Source organism: Pimephales promelas, chromosome 25 (genome assembly GCF_988280905.1).
Source record: "Pimephales promelas chromosome 25, fPimPro1.hap1.1, whole genome shotgun sequence".
Lineage (NCBI taxonomy): Eukaryota > Metazoa > Chordata > Actinopteri > Cypriniformes > Leuciscidae > Pimephales > Pimephales promelas.
This window is the reverse complement of record NC_142793.1, coordinates 21,108,261-21,130,992: the sequence shown is the minus strand read 5'-3', so window position 1 is coordinate 21,130,992 and position 22,732 is coordinate 21,108,261. Positions and strand designations below refer to the sequence as shown.

Here is a 22,732-nt window from a genome sequence, read left to right as displayed (position 1 = left end):
AGGAAGCAGATCATTAAAAGCAGGGGAAAGATTAAAACAGGATCTAAAAGCACGAGGATACGCTCGCCGTTGGCTACTCGTCTCTTCAAAAAAAAAAAAAGGAGAAAAAAAGCTCCTCAGACCCCTGCACTCCTTTGCTATTTGAGTACTTCTCAGTGGCTCAACGCTGGGCTTCGTGCTGTGGAGTTTTGTTTTGAATAATCAATCAAAAAGAGCTCCGCGACAGCATCGTATGCTTTCATGCACAAGCGAAGCACAGATGAATGAGGAACGCTGCGTTTCGCTACGACGTTTCACCATCTGTCCCTCCCGTGGTCCTCCTCTGAAGTCCTCATGGCATCAAACTGCCATGTTTGGGGCCAATTATACATAAAAATGCAAATACTTCAGGGAGCTGCCCAAAGCCGGTGTGAAGTATGTAGTGGTAATTACCTGATGTGGAGTCGTTGTAGAGTTAGCATCCCTTCAAGTGTGGAGAGGCGTTTGACAGCTTTGACCAAAGAAAGGCTGGTAGAGGTAGTCTGTTAACTCATTGATGGTCTCTCATGGATAATAGAACAAAGTGTTCATTTTAATTATAAACAAAATGACTGTAAGATGACGCCCGTCACTCATGCCCCACTTTACCCGCAAAGGCGCCATATGCAAAACGCATGCGTGCCTTTTGGTCTTCGAACCTTCCATCTTTGTGTCTTGGAGGCATAACGGACTTTTAGGCGTCTACGATCAGTCTTATACTGATTTGACCATTGTCTTGGCATGTCTCTTCTTTTTTAGACATATTTTAAGCCTCTAATCACTGTCAAAGACATCAAGGAGTTCATGTCGCATGCATGAATATATCATAAATAATTCTGTATAGAATAAATCAATACGTCGTAGGGCACTGTAATGCCGTCGTGCTGTCGTTAATGCTGTTTACTTCTACTATTTATTTTTGCAGCGACTTTTAATTCAAAACAAACTGCAGATTTCTTTTTTTTACTTCCAAAACAACACCTTTAGGGTTCGTTGTTTAAGTACGTACCATTTGCACGACGCTATTTCAAGTCACCTCAAATACACTAGGCTACAGCGAAGCGAGCATCACAGCGACTTTTGAAGATGGGTTGTGTTTTTAGATGGGAATCTAAACAGAATAATGATAAATAAATATATTGGTTAACGCATCATAATGTGATTATACGAGCGTGGAAACAGTAATTACCGGGACTCGTCCATCGTAGTGGTAGGTTGTTGATCCTTTAATACTTTGAGAGCAAATGTTGGGTTTACTTCAAATGAAGTCAGAAGTTTTGTGTTTTTTGTAAAGACTGTATTTACAGCCTTTTTGAAGTTTGCAGAGGTGTAGCAAAAAAAGAAGATAGTTTTTTTTTTTTTTTATCACCAGGGATGGTTTTCGTTCTCCACAGACAATCGGGCCGAATAAATCCGCACACTTTTGAATTGAAAATGTCTGATATGAAAGTTTCACTTTTAAATTATGTAAAAAGCCTCCTACTACAAGCCAGCTGGGAGTACCTGCCACACGTTCTTCAGTTCCTGTATCTCTTTCTTCCCATTAATGAGATGTCTCAGGATATAGTTGGTCGGCCTAAAATGCCTTTGGTGGAGTTCTACGGGGAAGGAAAACTGGGAATTTAAGTTCTATCCCTGGTGCCAATCAAGTCATTTGCCCTCTCACAGATGTCCTGCAGTCACGGGTCCCTTGTCGAATAGAATCGGCTGATAGCTTTTATCAATGTTGACCGCTTTGGCTTTCATATCTTCAACAGATCCACCTCTGGGGGCGAGTCTTCTCCCAGTTCTTTGTTGACAGGGGTCAATATGTGTGCCACTGCTGTATCCTGAGATTAAAAGGGAAGTGAAATGCTCTGAAGGTATGTGTTCTTTCACAGTACAAATCCTGAACCTCTAGAGGTGGGAACCTTTCTTGATCAACCAAGATTAAAAAAATGTTTCACTGTAAGAAGCGCATGAGGCCAGTTCTGTATACACTGTAATGATGACAATTTCACACAAAAATAATAATAACCAAAGGTTTTTGTAAAGGACAGTCAACATTTACTTTTGCGTAATTGTCTACCATGCATGCTAAATGCGTAGTAGATAATATATAATATATAGTATATATATTTGCAGTTAATTTGTACCTAAATTGCCACTAAACCCACTGTAAAAAGGGAAACATTGGCTTATGAAGTAAATAAACTTGATGAATAATTGAAGAAATTAACTTGTCAATTCAACTTAACTTTTTTTTCAATTACGCATCGTTGATTTACTTAAGTTGACTTAACTTAAAAAAGCGAGGAAACCAATTGCCTTAACATGATCACTTTTTTACTGTGTAGCTATAAAGTACATCCTGCATCAGTTTAAAAGTCTCTGTTTTAAAATACTATTATACAGAGGGCCACAGTTATGGAAAGTTCATCCACTCAGTAAGGGTCATTCATTCCCACAAAACAGTGTTTAGTTCTTTTTCTCTAAGCCGCCTTTGTTTCACACCCTTCGCAACTGTATTCCGCACTGACGAGGCCTCCTGGTATCACCATTCGCCGTGGTAATGGATAGCCATTTATAATTCATAGAGCGGCTGGTCCCCAAGTTAATTTTGCCCCGGGCTCTGTTTATTTCTGCTTTGTACTTTGTTTAAAGTCAGTTGTTGACAACTCTTGAGCATGTCAAACTATCACCGCTAATAATTGCTTAAGGAGATGGAACTTTCGCAAATGTTGGTTCCAGCACAAAAATACATTCTCCTCAGCCCATCGCGAACTCTCTCTGATGAATTTTTGATTCCTCTCCTTCTTATTCTTAACAAAGATTCCTCTGTAATTCAAAGCAATAGCTCTGAGTGAAAGAATAAAAAAGAATAATGTAGCATTATCCTCAGAACACGGCTCCTTTTTAATGTGCGGTGGGAAATTTGTCAAGCGTGGCTCTTTTCACTGCATCTCTTTCTCTCATTCGCTCTCTCTCTCTTTCTCTCATTCGCTCTCTCTCTCTCTCTGCTTTTTGTTATTGACCAAAGGGATGAGGCAACGCTAGCAAAGGCAGGTGGATCTAATATGCAGGCGCGCTGTTCTATGAATGCAGCCTACGGCAGTACCTATTTCTGTGGGTCAATGTCGCTTCTTTTCTGATCGCGACAGTCGCTGCACGCGCCCAGTTGCTTGATTAGTCCCAATTAGACGGGCTGTCACTTTCCCCCGGTGCGCGGGACCAGGGACCCACCCGTCCTCAGCGCTTCCCGTCTGAATCGGACGTGCGCTGCACTGATTGCTGTAGGCTTGGGGGATGATTTTGAATGCGAGGAGAAAACAAAAGAAGCAAGAAGACGCGCAAAGACTTGACAATATGATCTCTCGCGTACTTCCGAGACGTCTGTAAAAAGAGCGTATCATTTCTCTCCCTGAATATCTCCTCAGGGTTTATCCTTCCTCCCACAAACAGCGCCTTCCCACGTCACCTTGTCTCCCTGAGCGCTCAGAAAATAGCGGGAAGGGCTTCGCGCGCTATCGTTCAGCAAAACTATAATTGTTTAGGAATGCTGAGTTTGTGGTAGGTATGAATAATTGATCCCGTCGTCTAATTCATTATCATTAGACCACTTTTAATACTTATACGGTTGTTGATATTAAGAACAGGCGATATAGGCCACCTTGAAATGCGAGAGAAAGGATCCGAGAGCCACGGCGACAAAGTGTTGTCAACACATGTTTACTCAATAAGGGAGGAGTTTGTTTAGCTTTTTATTTTCAAATCTACTTATCTTAGTTCCTTTATATACCTGTGTTGACTTTAAAATGAAGTTTTCGAGCGCTAGCTGTTTTTATTCGGCTCCGCTCGCTCAAAATAGCGGACTCAAAGCAAGAGTGTTTTCTGTGACTAGCTGAGGTTAGCTTTTATGTTGCTATCTGCAGGGGAGCAAACAGTAGCGCGAGAGCAGAAACAAGTCGTGGAGTCTTTATATTTAATTCTATTAAATATTCATGAGGATTTCATTGTGTGTGATATGTCAAAGGGTGTTTATCTATTAGCAACGAGGAGGCAAATATTTAAAACAACAAAGTTTCGGAGTGAATGTACAGCATAGCAAACCTACATGCATGTGGTCCTTAAAGTGTATTTTGTCTGCGAAAACGGGCCTGTGGAGCAGACTAAAAACCTGTACGCATTTATCAATTCGCTAATCAGAAATTTAGCATGTGAACACGTTCAGTGTAGTTTCTACTAAAGGCAACCTTGGTAACTATCCGCTGATGCATTTCTCTTCAGGCGAATGTCTGTCAGGCCTTTCATGGCGGGAAAGGCTGCCCCGCGTGCCCCTGTCTCAACTGCCCTGGGGAACACGTCACATGTGAACAGGACGGCTGGTTTTGGTGCTAATAATTGCCATCTCCGGCAAACGCATGCATACGGTGATTAAATAAAAAAACTCGCTGAACCCAACTCATACCTCGGAGGCAAAACAACACACACTCCTTAGAGATGAAATCGTTGTGCCCTTCTCCGTGCGCTTTGTGATTTAGGGAGGCCTGAGATGTGGAAACACGACTTGCCTCATCTTAAGCTTATTAATTCTGCTGTGGGTTATCAAACGTGATCAGGAATTATAGATAAATATATATATATATATATATATATGTGAGTATAAAACCATAAAGAATACACGTATATGGGCTTAAATGTGTCCGAGAAGGCCTTTAGACCCCTACGGACATAATAAAAAATAGTCAATGGATTGCTGGAAATTGATTTATGTGTAATATTCTTAGGCACTGATTTAAAATAAACCAGAGCTGTATACATGTTTGAAATGATTTATTAAAATTAATGGGACAAGGGTTGGGAGGTATTTAAAAAGTGTGTTCAGTTTTTTTTTAGGTGTGTAGATGTATGAATGTATACTATATTAATTGAACGTGTTAACCATAAGTAAGCGGGTTGATAGTTTGTTTGTTTTTTTAATGGAAAAAAAGCCCAAGACCTTAAATGCAAAGTAGCATATGCTATATTAAATGTACAAAGCATATTTTTCTGCACTTTGGCTGTAATCATATTTTTCTAAAGTCCCTATTTATATAAACGTGCATTCATGTAATAAAATTAGATTTTTTTTTTAGGTTTTTAATTTTTATTATGCGATTTTACAAATTATTATTATTATTATTTTGTTAGAGCTTAGAAATTTTGACAGAACCTGCTGTAAGAATTATTATCCCCTGAATAGCTGGAGAAATTACTGACTTTGTTAATGTATGTAAGTGAAACATCACACTGTTTCCAATTAATATGTCATGCTGTGCGCGCTTCCCTCTGCAGTCGCTCGTCCTATTAGTGGATTAATACCCGCGCTCTATACCATCCCAATCATCAAGACACGGGTTAATTAAACATTTACATACAAACACTCAGCAATCTTTTGTCCTCTTTAATTTATACCATCTATATGCTTTTATCCAAAACAAAAGGATGGGCATTTGTTTGCCTCAAAAATACTAATTGGCACCACGCTGACTCGCTGAAGTGTATTGTGGCGAGGATGAGGAGGGCAGCTTGATTCACACTCTGATGTTTACAAGCGCAGAACAACTAAGGCAGAAAACACACTTTATGCAAGTATGTAAATACATATAGTCCAATGCATTGCAATCTTTTTTTATGTGGCAGTACTAAACCTCAAGGGGGCGATAATGCTACCTTCAAATGTCATTAAAGGGGTGGTTGATTTCGATTTCACTTTTTTCATTTTAAATAGTGTGTAATGTTGCTGTTGGTGCATGCACAGTATCTGCAAAGTTGCAGCGCTGAAAGTTCAATGTAAGCAGAGATATCGTCTTTTAAAAATCAGAAAGTTTAATGCCTACAAAAACGACTCGAATGGGACTAACGGGTTTTATACGTAACTAACCCATACATTTGTATCAACCCAAAAAGGACATGGCAATGTCCTTCTGCGGCTCGTTGAGTGTGTTGTGTTCACCCAGCTGTCAGGTCTTCTGTGTTCGGGCTTCCCACGGACGTTGTAGTTCGTCAACAATGGATACAATTTATGTTTGATTATGTTCCTGAAAATTACAATTGTTAATTTACGTAATTTATTTTTTTATTAAATATGTTTTATCTTGTGTTAAAACTGTTATTGTTCACATCGTGCTTGAACAATGTTTTTTATTTACCACTTTAAACCCATTTAAAAACGTTAATTGTATTATTATTATTTATTTGTTATTATTTATTTTGCACAATTGTGACTTTTTATCATAATTTTTACTCTCAGACACTTTTTTTAAATCTTAGAATCTCATAATTATGACTCTTTACCTCATAATCATTCATTTTATGACCTAATTATGTTTAGTTTTTTGTTATAACGGAAATAGGATTTGTGGTGATTGGGGCTTGACATTGACTGAATTGCTTTGAGAAGAACGCTATGTGCTTCCTGCAGTTTTGCATCACTTTTTTTTTCTTCCTGAACAACATGCCAAACCGGCATCAGTTCACATGAGACATGCAGAGAGACGGCAGGGTGGGTGATGCTTGACTCAAACTAGCACTTCCAGATGCATGAAATCTCCTTTTTTCTTTCTATGCCAAATGCCTCAAAGGATACGGGTGGAAATGGAATTACGTTTATTGTTTTCCTATAGTTCCTCAGCCTACTGAGAGAGCAGGAGTGGGATTTTGGCCATTGGCAAAGACAGTAAAATCTTTCATCTTTTTTTTTTCTCCACTGACTCTCAGATTCTGATGTGGAGATGTGTTTCTGATCAAACATGGCAGAATAAACCAATCATATAAGTTATATGTGAAGTGATGATGATGCGTAGCCTGTTAAATTGTTACTTTAAAATCGTTTTGCTCTTCAAGGCGGGACATGTGCAAAAAGTGTCAATGTAAAAAGTACATTTTGTTCTTAAAATGATAATTGAACTCAGTCTAAACAATATACTTATTTATTTTATTTTAATCAAGTGCTTAAATAATTGAATGTCCCAGGCAGCGATGTAGAGGGTGAACAGGTGTGGGAGAGCAGGGACAGAGACATATTTGAAGAATTGATTAATTTCCCACATCATTTGATGAGGCGTGTCTCATTAATGCATCTAAGATGGCGCTCTCAGGCGATGCGGATCATTCAACTGGGACCAAAAGCACCTCTAGGTATTCTGGACTAACACCATTTCTCTCACACCTACACATACATAATCACTGCATAGATACAAACACAACCAGCACTCCCAGAAGTCTTTTATTTCTTTGCCAAGCATTGGTGCCTAGGGTGAGATTCTCATTCTCTACAAATCCTGAAGGGCTCTTATTGTGTACCAACAGCGGTGTCTGTCCCTCAAACATGTGGCATCAGTAAACAACATGTTTAAGCCTAAAACAATGTGTGTCCCTGATGACTCAAATTATTTATGAAATCAAACAGAATCCGGCTGTCGCCCATTTGGGACTTTTCTCTTTCACATCCTCGTGGATCTTATTTTCTCCTTCACTTTGTGTCATCTTATGCTCTCAAAATCCAAAAAATGTTCAAGTTGCATGTCAAACTGTGATTGTCTGAATCAACCGAAATGCAAAGGTGTCCATCTGTAGAAACCCATCCAGATGTTTTTGCGTTATGATAATGCTTAAGAAAATGTGTGTAAAATGTCAGTACAATACTAGCCTCCATAGTGCAAGGGTGGTTGCTAAGGTGTTGCTATGCAGTTTTCTGATCATATCCAACCTATTTTTAACGTAAGAGCAGGTGTGGCCATTTGTAAATTGAATTCCAGAGTCATCCTCTTCCAGTTATTTTTAGCTGTAAAAAAGATTATGCTGCTTGAGATTGCAAAATGGTATTTCGTATAATATTATTTTGACTTAATGTCGTAATAATGTGTTCTGGGCAATTGCTAGACTATTATTAGTAGTTTGGTACTGTGAGGTTGCTGGGGATGCTAGTGTGTTGATGGTTGCTAGGACATTACAAGGAGTTTGCTTGTGTGTTCTTAGAGGTTGCTAGGTAATTGGAGTTGCTAGGGTGTTCGTGGTTGCTAGGGTATTGCTAGGAGTTTGCTAGTGTGTTCTTAGAGGTTGCTAGGGCATTGGTAGTGGGTGCTCGTTTGTTGGTGGTTAATAGGTCATTGGGTGTTAGTGGTTGCTAGGGAGTTGTTAGGGTAATAGTAGTTGACAGGGCATTAGTGGGAGTTTGCTAGTGTTCTTAGAGGTTGCTAGGTAATTGGTAGGGGTTCTAGTGTTTTGGTGGTTGATAGGACATTGCTAGGGACTCGAGTTGCTAAGGTGTTGGTCATTGATAGGAGTTTACTAGTGTGTTCTTAGAGGTTGCAATATCAAATATAATAATAAGTATGATAGATTGTAATAGTCTTAGCAAGCACGACTAAGTATCTAACAGTCTTACTGTTTAGGTAATTAAGTACACTCAGTCAAACACCTGCCCAGAGTTGACAGGTCAGAGCAACAAATGAAGGGAGTCATCTGCTTTGTAGGTTGGCAAATATCTAATTGGAACACATGTAACTCTTTCAATTGTTTTGACTGAGACTCTGAGAGGCTTTTTACCTCCGGGTGTCTTCTGCAGACTTCTCCAAGTTTAAAGGGCTGAATAATTTAACCTGTGGGACTGCTGGACCTGCTGCACCCCACACATTTCAGAGTTTGCAGGGCTTGTCAGTGCAGCATGCAGGCTCCCAAGGCGTTCGCCTGCAGTTAGCAGCTGCTACAGATGGTACACTCACTTTGTCATAGAGATTCACGGCACTATGGCATCACAGGGCAATTAACAAGCCCCCCTTTTCTAGGATGGAGAACACTCATTTGGCAGAAGAAAAGAAAACGAGAGGAGAAAAACATGCATTGGGGGCATCTTCACTTTTTAAGTTGACCTCAATGAAACCTTTAGCATGCTAAAGGCCCAGATATACTTCAAGCGAAATCGAAGAACCAACTGATGCCATTTCGATCAACATCTGGCCAAAACGTGTTTATTTCTGAAGTTCGAAACAGTTTGCCAAAACTAATTTCTGGAACTGCCATTGGTCCATGGCGATGAGATAATAGGTGGGGCCCTGAGACTATTATAGTAGAAATTGTCGAGCAATTCTCATTTAAAAGCAAAACTGACGCTGTTTTTAATTTTGAATATTGTAAAGCTGTTTGGTTTAAAGCAATCTATTGTATAAAGTGCTATAAGTACAAATTGACTGGAGTGCTAAATATCAGTGCAAACATCCATGTCGCTATGATCATGTAACATCATCAGTTACGAGTCCCATGAAGCCACAATACTAGTTTTTTCCCCTCACATTTGCTTTTGTTAACACTATCGGTTAGGTTTAGGGTAGAGTATGTAGTATTTTATTTTTAAACACAATACTGTAGTGCCTTTTAGCACCACTTACCAGACATTTAATTTCTGAACTGCCATGATATGTACAAAAAAGTAACAAAATGTTGCTACATTCATGCTCATCTGTTTCAGAGAAAACCGAATGCATCACTATACATTCACTTTGAATGTGTCGTGAAACATGTAAAAACCAACAAAGTCATTTTGCTGCATTTTTTAAACAGTCAGGGCCTTTATTCATGTCCATTTCCCCACAAAGACAGCACTTAAACTGTACAGCATTGATAGCACTTTCGAAGCGAGTGGGAACTATGACAAAAGAAGATTAATAGGATTTAAAGACATATCATTCAGGTTGTTTATCCATGTGTTGTTTACCGAGTCTATCAGTGGTAGGAAGATGAGAAGGAGGGGGGGGGGGAACTCCCTAGAGAGACCACATGATGGGGTAATGGTACACTGACTAATTCATCTTCCTCCTCAGCCTGGAATACAGGTTAAACATAACCCCACATAAACAAATCTTCAAGTCCTCTTGTAAATATGATTGCGAATCCTAACACACTAAATGAAATGCACATAAATATGCAGTATATTGAAAACCCGAGACCTGAGTCTACCCTGCTGATAAAAAAACAAAAAAAAAAAAACAGCCAAATCTGGTTTGCTGGTTTTAGCTGGTCTTCCCAGATGGGACAGGTTGGTCTTTTGGCTTGTTTTAGAAGCTGGTCAGGCTATAAGAGACCAACTGGCCCCTCAACTGGTCCCTAGATCAGCTTATCTTAAAGGAGACCGTTTAAACCAGCTAAAGCTAACCAGGTGGGTTAAGTGTGTTTTTTTTTTTTTTTCAGTCAAGTCACCTTTATTGATATAGCACTTTTTACAATACAGATTGTATCAAAGCAGCTTCACAGTGATAACATGAAAATAATACAACACAGATCAATACTATTGTTGAATATTAAATGTCCCCAACTAAGCAAGCCAAAAGCCAAGGCAACAGTGGCAAGGAACCAAAATGCTATCAGGTGACGGAATGGGGAAAAAAACCTCTTGCCAAAGAAGGAACAATGTGTGATTCGGGTAGCACAAGACAAATCCGATCGAAACATTAAAAGTATTTGTCCATTTCCATCTGTTTGGAAGTCAGAGTAATCCGGTATGGAGACGAGTTGTTGAGAATCAGTGCCGATGGCTGTCGTGTTGATAAGGCCGGCAACTTAAAGGGTTAGTTCACCCAGAAATGAAAATTAAGTCATTAATTACTCACCCCCATGCTGTACCAATGCACCCCCCGACGCATGTGTCATGGAAATTGAAGTCTCCTTTCAGACCTACAAGGAAGAAAAGGAATAGTCGAATAAAGTCGTTATTTTTGTTAGTTTTTTCGCACAAAAAGTTTTCTCGTCGCTTGATAAACTTACGTTTTACGTTTTGGTGCTAAATAGGAAAATTATCTACTGTCAGCAGTCGATTTTGATATTCTAGGTATTATCAACTGGCCGGAGTTTTGAGATCGCAATAGACATGAAGGACTATAATGCATTAAGAACTCCCTCAAGTACTGGGGAGCTAAACCATTTAGTGCTTTGTAAGTAATTAGCAATATTTTAACAATTATACGATGTTTAACAAGCAGCTGTTGACAGAACCAGGCTAATATTGTCATACTTCCTGGTTTTGGTAAGAACTCGAGCTGCTCTGTTTTGTACTAGCTGAAGTTTGTTTATTAAAGGGATACTCCACTTTTTTGGGAAATAGGCTCATTTTACAACTCCCTCAGAGTTAAATGTTTGAGTTTTACCGTTTTTGAATCCATTCAGCCGATTTTCTGATATTTAGAAAAATATCAGTAACCAGACAGTTTCTGGTCTCATTGACTTCCATAGTAGGAAAAAAATATACTATGGAAGTCAATGGGACCAGAAAATGTCTGGTTACTGATTTTCTTCTAAATATAAGAAAATCGGCGGGATGGATTCAAAAACGGTAAAACCCAACTGTTTAACTCTGGGGGAGTTTTAAAATGAGCCTATTTCCAAAAAAAGTGGAGTATCCCTTTAAGCGTTCACGGCAACCACCCAGTAGAGCATTACAATAATCTAGTCTTGATGTCATGAACGCATGAACTAATTTTTTTCCGCATTTGTCAATGAGAGATTATTTGTGATAATTCGATCATTCGCTTACATATTCTTTACAAAGTGACATCGGCACCTACTGGCCTGGCATTAATAATACGCAAGTTGACTTACACTAAAAGAGTAACCCTTTAACTTGATGCACAACGTAATGACAAACGCAGTTGCCCAGCCCTGTTTGTTTGAACCGCTCGAGGCGTAAAAGCTTACACTAGTCCTACATCATATAAATACGTCGTCAAGTGTTACTCTTTTGGCTGCCCCGAGAGAGCTGCTTCGAGCACATTTATCTTGAATGGATGCGCTTTTATGGACTTCCAAAAAAATATACACATTGACTCCCATTATAAAGCTTGAAAGAGCCAGGACTTTTTTTAATATAACTCTGATTGTAATTCGTCTGAAAGAAGAGAGTCATAAACACCTAGGGTGGCTTGAGGGTGAGTAAATCAATGGCTAATTTTTTTTTTCATTTTTGGGTAACCATATTTGCTTCGGGCCCCAAGAAATTTAGGACCCGCACTGACTAGTGTTCATTTCATTTTGGAAAAATTCAGTGAATTGTAGGCTATAGGTATGTTTTTGGTAAACAATATAGATGGAGAATTGTTATTCCAATGATCCTTGTTGCTAGAAACTCAATAGCAACACCCTGGCAACCTTTTCAGCTTAACATTGTGCTGGTGCATGGTTTGATTATTATGGGAACCTTTATTAATAACACAGAGTCATCCAAAGTCCATAAATCACCAGCTGAAGATGAATATGGGGAGCACGGCTAAATTAAATGGTATTTAGCCCTGTGCAAAGAACAGTCATAGATCTGTAAAGCAGACAGATAACTTAGAGGGACCGGTATCCCAGAAGCCTTTGGGCTTTCCGCTACAAGAGGTCAAAACCCTTGATGATCTGCCTTAATACAAGGCCAAACGGCATAATAGTGCAAAAACTCATCATATTATACACCTTCTGTTTTTTTTTTGTTTTTTTTTCACCTGATCCACGTGAATGGAGATATGAGACCGTATTCCTTTAGGATGAGAGGGGGTGGTTCAGTAAAAGGGCCTCTAAGCTGCTGTCACACTTTGCTTAATTATGATTAACGATGTTACCTAGAAGATCTTCTCTCTCCGGTGAGTTTAAATTCTTGTTAGGAGGGGATGCGTTGTTTCAGCCCGGTGCTGTATGCGTTATGTAAATGCTCGCAAATAAATGTGGGAATGTGCTGAGCATCCCTTCTAAAAGCATTCTGGTCATTTCCGTGATTAATTAATTAATCAATCAAATGAAACCGACAATGTGCTCGGTGGGTTTGGAAAATACATTCAGGTCAAGCAGTCATGCGAAGTGAGTAACAGCACTGACAATAAATAATACAGGAATTAATTAATTACAATTGGCTGGATTTGTGTGATTTCTTAAGGCAGAAGTGCATGATTCAGTGCTTTTTTTTCTTCTTTTTTTTTGTTGAAAGAAAAAACGAATAAGGCAGTAGCTTGACAAAGCGTGTGACTTTTGTAGTCTGAATGGAAGCGGTCCTGTTAGGCGAGGGGGGGTCGCTTCACTTTCACCCCAAAGCCAGGTTGTTATAAATGCAGTTTATGATCTTGCCATGACAGCTGTGAAGGGCAGAGATGGCAGAGGATGCAGTCAGGGCTTATTTCCTCTCAGTCTGCATGCATTATGGGATTGTTAATGACCCCGCATTATAATGGAGAGGCTCGGCACTGGGAACTCGGTGTGATCAGTATAACTGACTGTTTAGTGGATTGTGTTTACATTTGCACTCAATGAAGATAATATGCATGAATGCAGCTATATAAATGCTGATTAGCAATGTGCTCATCGTTGTGCATGCTAAACTTATTTATTTGTTAGCAACTTTTTTGTACACAAATTTGTATTTCTGCTAAGCATTTCTTTTTTCTTTTTTACATTTTATATTTTACTGTATGTATGTGTTTGTTTATTTGACTAAGATTTGAAATATTATATATTAATTATACTAAATATAACCGTATTAATATATACTTTTATATTCCATTCACATTACATAAACATTGTTATAATATCATTTGTTGTATCATTATATATAATAATATATTTTAAAAAATACTACAATGCTTTATATATGCAATAATTTACAACATGTATTAATTGTAGGGTTGTCAAACAATTAATCGCAATTAATCGCATCCAAAATAAAAGTTTGTTTTTACATAATATATGTGGGTGCACTGTGTATAATTATATATATATATATATATATACACATGCTTGTATATATTTTATAAATATTTTCATGTATATACTGTATATAGATTTATATATAATTTATATTATATATAAATATAAATATTTTATATTTTATTTTATATTAATCATTTGACAGCCCTAATTAATTCACAATATTTGTTTATTTATTTACTTAATAATAATAATATTTAGAATTATAATTTTGCATTAAAGGTGATAAAATGCAAAAAAATGTAACCTTATTAATATCTAATATTTTTTTAAATAAAATATTGATTACATTTATTTATTATTTTTAAGTATAATAATTTTAATATTTTAGTTTTGAACTGTATATCTATATATACTGTGTGTGTTTGTGCGATTGTTTATTATTATTATTACATATATTATAATTAATTACATTAAAACAATATATATTTTACATTTAAACAATGCTCTGTCTGTCTATCATCACATTGTTTTAATGTAAAAAATAATACAATTATTAGATTTACGTATTATATGTTTGTGTGTGTGCGTTTGTGTGTAATTTTTGTAATATAACATTTTGGTCATTAAATAATTTTGATCACAAAATGGTCTCTGTGATCCTCACCTTGAAAAGAAAAGCAGGACTCGTGCAACACTGCAGTTGAACTGTCAGCCTAACTGGTTATAAGTTTGGACAGTTTCTCCTTGGGGGTGAACAATACAGCCGGAGGAGCCCTGCTGTCAAGACATCCTCGTCCTTCCCCTCTCCCCTCTGCCATATGCTTTATAGCCAACAATAAAATATTTTAGTGCTAAATAAATTGGGATCGCTTTGAATTGCCGGCCCTATATATGTCAACGAAGACATACTGTTATTTTTTAGCAACCGCGGGGCCGTAGTTTATCATAACGCAAGCAGCGTGACTCCGGACCGGTACACATCATTGGCTTTTCTTGCTTAGTTAGATGCTGAAGGTCAGAGTTCCTTAGGCTTTTATGGCTGTTTAACTTTGGAGAATTATCACATGTGAAGAGACGTGCTGATTTACGGCCCAGAGAGAAACTGGATGGAGACCATGGAGGGTTCAGAGGCCGAAAATGCAACTCTATGCACATTGACATTAGTCGGTATTACTATTTAATAGGTTTATCTGTAAAATGCTTGGGCTGTTTTTGCAACCAAATAAGTTTAAGGAAAAAAACGCCCCCCTGATTGCAACTTTTTTGTCTGACACACTTTACTCGCCTCTTGGCGAAGCTTGTGTAGGTATTTAAATCTTTCTTCAATAAAAATGTTCTGCTGAAAATGGCAAGGTGACATTGAATCACCATTTTGCTAATTGGGATTTTGCTGATTGGGCATGTTTTGTGCTGATGGGCATGCTATTTTTGTACGCGGACCATCCTGAGACCTGTCAAACCTATAGAAACAGTGTGTACCAAAGGGAACTGTCTTACCAAGCAACCTATATGCCGTACATAGCATTTCCGTTGGCGCAATTGCGACTTATCCCCAAAATGGAGGCCGTATATATCGCGAAAGCATTCACTATGAACCGAATACATCACAGGGACTCAAGCCAAATAGAACGCAATTCAAGAAAACATGATTTATTTATGGAAATGTTCAATTGGTTCAGTTCCAGGAAAAGTAAGTCTTTTAAGATGTCTCCCACAGAACTCTCTCTTGTCGGCATAATCAACACAATCTGCATAATTTACATTAGTTGCTTGAAAATGCTATGCTCTAACTGAGTGAAAAAGTAAAGAAGTTTGTTTTTTCATGTTTGTGCCTATTAGCCACAAATTAATTAATCCGCTCTCCCAGAACCCAATTAGGCCACTAGCTATATTAATACATAACAGTTTTCCCAGTATGGAAATGAAGTACATGGGGAAGTGCTATTATTTTCACAAACATCTCCATATTTATGGTGTTTCTTTGACTTGCTTATTTTTTTAGGTTCATATTTATTTGGAGAAGAAGATTTTTGTTTGCGTGGGCAATCATTTGCTCCGTTCGGCCACAAGAGGGAGATTTTCTCTCTTTTAGCTGGAGTTTGATTGTCCCCATCTTACCTCATACTTCAGATATGCCTGAAATGTGTTAAAAAACACTCAAATTATCAGGAAAAAAAGACGTCAGTCTTTGAAGGATAATATCAAACGGACTGAAACTCCGAGAGGAAGTTAAACTTAGCTGGGATCCTTTTCTCCTCCGGCTTAGCTCCCTCCTTTTCAATCATCCGCATTTCTCTTTCCATCCATCATGATGTTTTAAAATACTCCAGCTCTTTCTTTTGGGAATTGTTTGTTTTGTTGTTTGTAAACATGACGGAAGAGATGTGCTTTTTTTCTAAAGCCGTATGTTAAAGAGGCGCCCCAAAGAAGAATATACACAAGGTTGCCATGACTCCCATTGATGTGCAAATGCCTTCATTTAAATATTCTTAAGAGGATCAGGTCAGATTACGCCAAAGTTTGACAGAGATAATTCGACGGCTTGTGTAACAGCTTTGTCCGCGGGGACGATCATTCATGGCACGTTGATCCACCTCAACGGCCCCTATATTTAATTAAGTTTACTTTGAGAAATGGAGTCTTATGAGAGTCTCCAGAATTTGGTGTACAATGAGGAAAAGGATGGATGTAATCTTAGCAACACTGCGCAAATGAGATCACATTGCTAATCTGTCTTGGTTTAGACTTAAATCTTTAAGTTGTGGAAGCCAAAGACATAAGTGGATTAAAAGCATGTTTGTATTTCCCATATAATGGCGTTCGCCAATTTGGTGTTGATTACAAGACGGGCCCGCCTGATAAGCGTACAGTTTTCGATTGTTTCTTCCTCGAAACGCATTCATATTCGCTCTCTATGTGCAAACAAGGCATGGAGACCCCCTAGCATTCGGGACAAGCCGAGAGCGCTTAAATATTTATGCCCGAGCCTCTAGAGGCCTGCTATTAGTTGCGAGATGTTTTACTTTCTCCGACTGTCACAGGACTCTGGCGGCCATTAACAGGGGTGACACAGACCCCTGGGTCAAACATTTTGAGGCGACAAAAGGCCCTGATGGAATCACTCAGCGAGACCCAAATTACTTCTGTGTCATCGCTGAACAATATTTCCCTCCGAAAGCATTCCTCCCTCTGCTAATGCCGTGACCCTTTCCGCTGCATATGGAAATGATTATTTGTATATTGCACTAGGGGATGGAGATACCGAAAGGGCTCCACGGACAATGTTGCCGTTGATGTCGGGCCCCGACGGGGAAGAGCCACTCCCCTCCCCCTGTTTTGTTGTGCTTTGTGAGGCGCGCTGATAAAAACAGGTTGTAAATGAAGACGGGGAGTTGGGGACAAATGCGTTTGGGTGGAGCGCTGAAGTTGGGAATCCAAACATACAAGACCTCACAGAGTTGGCGGGCAGTGCTGAGCAAAAGATACCGTGGGCAGCCATGCGGGGAAAGGTAGCTACATAAACAATGAAAAGTATTTGAATTGCAGTTGCAAAGAAAGCTATTTTTTTAGTCACGGGAAAGAGTTTTCGGTCACTTACGGAATTGCAAAAAAAATGCATACCCTGTCTAGATCATCATTGGATCAGCCACACTCTAAAAATGCTGGGTTATTTCAACCCAAATTTGGGTAAAATATGGACAAACCCAAATGTTGGGTTAAAAATGTAATTAAAATATTTACAATTGAAAGTGAGAGTTGAAGGTACATTTTTTTAACCCAACGTTTGGGTTTACCCATATTTTACCCAAATTTGGGTTTAAACAACCGATCATCCATATGTAATTTAAAGTACACTGTAAAAAATCATTTGATCAATAAGTTATGAACGCATGTGTTTTTGCTTAACTCATCAAAATAAACAAGTTGTACAAGATTCAACTAATTTTAAGTCAGTTTAATGTAATATAAGTTAAAATGACTTAGACGTCCTAGTTGATTGGACTTAAAATGCAAGGCTGCAACTTGTTTTCATCTGAATATTCTGTAATGATGATAACACTAGTCGAAGCTCATTAATACTTCACTACAATAAGATTTATTTTCCTGTTTATCCCTGTAAAAGCTATACGAATAAAGGTGAATTGACTTGACTTTTAAACCAATTTCAATGATACCCAATCGTATTATCACTACAGGATTTTCTTCGAAGCAAATTCGTAAAATCAACACGCATCTTGACTTCATCTTATCTCCAATTCATCTGATGATTCGGACTTAACATGAACGCTCATCCCATTTCATCCTTTGACCGAATATTTTAAAAACGGCAGCTTAACCGCAGGACGCTGAGGAGCGAAGAAGGCCTCGAGCACAATCGGACGAACAGCAAACAGTGTCCAAAAGAGAGGGCTAAAGCCCAGAACACGCACGCAGGCTTGAAATCCCCTCTCAAGCCTAAGTGGGTGGTCCTTTCACTGTAGGGTTGCTGAGTAGACGGCAGGCATTCGGAGGGAGGGCCGTGACGCCTCGCTCTTCAAACCCACTGCTCACCAAGGCAGCTCATGCGGCCACAGAATGATATTCACGCTACGCTGGTTTTATTCTGAGTCCGAGCGCTGGCACCGGCCGATGAAATGACAGCCAGGGTTTGAGCCCCCTGAGGATTAAAATGATTCAAGAGAGAATGACTTGCGATTTGTGGGGGGAAAGGAGCGTTTTCAGGGATTTGCTTTGAAACACGAACTAGCAGACTACTTGATAAACTGACGTGAATGGGATATAATGCCCATAAATATGCTAAAAAAAAAATTAAAAAGTGCACGAATCAAATAATGCAGCGGCGTACGACGCCATCTTTTGTGAAACCCGCCAAAATATTCCTCTCGCTACTCCCGTCAACCTGGATCCATTATAAGGCTGTAACATGGATGAGTAACCCGGTATAAGACAGATTTACAACACACTGTCACACTCTGCAGACCTTGCCATGACAAATAAAAGTATTTAAAAGAAGAAGGCAGAAAAGAGGTGAGAGAAGATTGACAGCTCACAGCTCTGTGCCAATGTGAGCACAGCTCGGCTTTGCAACGCAAGACATGAGGCGAGGTTGAAGTTCAAACAAATCTTGATCTGACTAGGTGAGAGAGAAACGAATTGACTGTCATAAGACATGAGTTTTACAAACGCAACTCTTGCACTTTGTATCGCCTGCTGCTGTCTCCAAGAGTGATTACAGGGGAAATGTGCAGTTTTTATATTAGTTTGTGTTGGTCTAAAATTGCTTTACCTAGTGAGAGCTTTGTATTATTTATTTTTTTTCGGTCCATTGGTTATTTTAACGTTTTGGGGAAATAAATATACACGTCCTAATTTTAGAGCTAAAATAGGATATATTAACATAAAAAAATGACATGATTCCCATTAAAAAAAAGTCAAGATGTTTTTTACTATAATAATTTTGGTCAAAGGTCTTTAACTATAATGAAAGTTCTGTTTAAAGGGGCAGTACTTACTTTCATGACCATTACCTTCACCAAATGTGAATTATTTCAAACTGGTCTTCCATTGCTTGGATAAACAGATATATTGCCCTGTAGCTCCGCCTCAAACACATGTCATTGCGCTGTAAAAAAAAAATATATGATCAATAAGTTATGACAACATGTGTTTTTACATTGCTTTAACTCATTTTTAAAATCAGTTTGATGTAATTTAAGTTGAAATGACTTAAACATCCAAGTATATTGTACTTAAAAATTTGAGGGAGCAACTTTTTTTTAATGTGCCAATGGTTATCGAATTATTTAAACTGTTTGTGGCCCTACTAATGTCTTATTAGTTGTCTCTCTTAGCTGGATTGGAGATAGCCTACTATTTGAAAGTCTAAAAGAAATGACACGCTTCCCCTTTAAGAAAAAACATCAACAAAGTTTTGTTTGCAGTTATAGTTTTGGTCAAAGGTCATTAACACTTTGCCACGATGAGAGCTTTATTTAAAGCTAATTGCTAAATACTTGGTATAATGATGTAGTGTTTACTGTTCCGGTCAGTGTAGCAACTGGCGTGCCAAATCTTGATAGCTGTTTTATTTAGAGAACAGATCAAGACCCCTTGAAAATGCCACAGTGTCAGAACGCGGGAATAATGGGCGGCCCGCACCTACCAGCAAAGCACATTAGAACTGTTTAAGTTATCCCCCACAAAGTCACACATTTCAATTATTTCAAAGCGCTCGCCAATTAAAAGCTGCAAACGCGCCTTTTGAATGCAAACGAACACAATTAAAAGTGTTTCAGGAGTGTATTAGAGGAATCAGTTCTGAATTAGTTCTCTGAATACACAAGCCCCCCTCCGTTCTCATCTCCCGGGCCTTTCACTCTCCCAGAAGGACAGAAGCGGAGAGCTCTTTTTGAAGTCCGAGGAGGTTTTCTTTCTTTCTGCTTTCCCCTCTTTTTCTCCCTCGCCCTATCCTTCAGAAGGGAAAGAAGATTGAGTCAGCCTAATCTGCTACTTGTACATTTGAATGTGTGGTGAGAGGAGATGATCCCGGTCGCCTGATAATGGCCCAGGTGCAAAGACACTGGCCGTGGCTAACTTGTTCTCGGCGGGGGCCGTATATCACAGAGGGGTAGCCCACCCTTTGAAGATGCATGCCTGCTTTCAGGAGCTGATTTGTGGCCTGCGGAGGCCAGCGCTTTACAGCCCCGCCGGAGAAGAGCTCAAAAGAGTGAGCGGCCCCCCTCGCGGGGACGTGGTGTTGCTCGAGAGCCCCTTCTTCAGATCAGCGGTCGCTGTCCCGGTTGTGACGGGTTTTAAGGTGTTTTAGATTAAGGAGTGAAACTTCTTGGGTCAACTTTTAGGTTTAGCTGCTACCTTTTTTTTTTGTTTTTTTTTTGGGGGGGGTGTCCAGACATCCACTTGCCCCATAATAGAACCATTGGCTTTGTTTGCGGAAGTCATCGGCGGGGCCAAGAGAGGTGACTTTGTTTGACTTTGGTGACCCGGGGCGACAAAACAACAGACCCCTCTCTCCGTCTCTTTCTCTTCCACTTTGCTCCAGTGATTTATTTGTCCTCTGCAGTGCCACCTAATGAAGCCAAAGAAAAGAAATTAGCAGAGTGTTGCATAGGCCTCATTGACGGCGTCATTAAAGTGGCCCGGTACAGGCTTACCCGCTCTGACATACTGGCTCCTGCATTTTCCTCTGTTTGTTATTGAGATGGTTATTTACACTGGCCGTACTTTGAGCTAGTTGGCTATCGGACAGGAGGCGCAGCGGTACCATTATTTGGCTGGATGTCAACTGGAAGGTCCTCTGTGGAAAGTTTTGGCCCTCTCTGTTGCCACGTTATGAAAAGTTCTTGGATCGTAACCAGATTTATTAGTCAGAGGTAAACAATGGATCTCATGATGGCTTTAATAAAGCAGACTATAGAATTTGTTTCAAAAGTCAGTCATTGTAATAAAAAAACGAGCAGATTTGTACTTCTATGTGTGTGTATGGGAATGTGGTTTTATGTTCATAAGAATATATTTAGATGCACTGTTTATATGTATTTATATAGGTCACGTTCCTGGAAAAATATGTATTTGTTCTGTAAATAAAAAAAATTGATTATTATTGTTGTTAATAATTATAATATTATTTATAATAATCAAAAACTTTACACATTCCATACACATTTATTATTATTATTATTATTATTAATGAAACATCATGATCAAATATAGTTCTCCTGTTTATTATTTTGTTTTATTATAAGGAATATAAAATATATTTTTACACAAATAAATGCTGGTTTCATCCCTAGATGTATATTTTTCTGTAAAGAAACATTTTTGTAATTATTATTATTGTAATTATTATTATTATTATTACTAATGATTAAAAGAAATAAAACATCACGCAAATAGACAAATACACATTAAATAATATGTAGAAAACATAAATATTTTTTATTAATAATAATTTAATTATTTTTATAATTATTTATTACTATTTTCTTTTCAATGCATGTTATTATTTCAAAAGCATGTAATTTAATATGACTTGTGGATTCATTTATTTTTTGCAATTTAAGATGCAAAATTGCTGCTAAATAATATATAAATTTACTTGTTACTGTAAAACCGTGGCAAAAGACTTTTCCTTACTTGTCCCCCTCAAATACCTAACAGATTAGAGACATTACAACAGTTATTCATTTGATGTAGGTCCATCAACCTTTTACATTGTGTTACATTCTGTGTACATATTGTTAGATCATACATGGTCAATTTCCACCAAAACTCCATGTAGAAGTGTCCAGCCTTGGGCGCTGTCAATGCAGTTGTCTTTGAAGAAGGTCATAGAGCCAGTTATCCAGTCAATCCGGTCAATCCAATTCTAAACAAGAGCTGTGAGTTTTGCCTCGCCCTAAGGTGAAGCTCTGAACTGAATGTGCAGAAACTTGTGATTAAGTTAATTACATAAAGAAGGGTTTTAAGTGTGACTTTTGAAGATTGGATCAGTGTCACAAGTTGGGAAAGAGACTGAAATGAGTATCCACAAACTCCAGATAAATTATGCATGCATTAATACGGATGAGGTCCACACAAAGTTAACTGCTTCCGGAAATGCATTTCTCCTTTTAATGGTTTATTAAAAACTATACGCTTTTTCTCAATTTCATCATATTTCATCATTCTACGCATTTGCAAATTAATTAAAACGACCTACATTCTTCTTACGATTGGGCAAGGAAAGCGCTCCTTGGAGAACTTTGTGACTTTGGGATTGTGTTGGCAGCGTATCATTGCCGTTGACTTCAGAAACGCGCCATTTCTTGTTTATTAAAGCTTCATTAGCATCTACATATACTGTAACTAACACACATTACCCGAAGGCTCATGGTCATGATATGAAAAATTTAACAATGTAAAATGTGTTTTATTTGTGCATAGACCTTTTATTGCTGTTCTAGAATAATTCAGAGTTCATTCTAACTTCTGACGTAGTCTTTAAAATAGCTTCAATCGAATACAATAA

General features: G+C 38.4%; 1 long non-coding RNA gene across 2 annotated transcripts in view; it reads left to right on the top strand.

Moving 5' to 3' along the window:
• Positions 1–22,732, top strand: part of LOC120459104 (uncharacterized) — a 48,647-nt gene that overhangs the window by 22,378 nt on the left and 3,537 nt on the right. For both annotated transcript variants that reach the window (XR_016150634.1, XR_016150633.1), the window contains exon 3: positions 1,776–1,880. This is a non-coding gene — a long non-coding RNA (uncharacterized LOC120459104). The remainder of the gene's footprint in view (positions 1–1,775; positions 1,881–22,732) is intronic.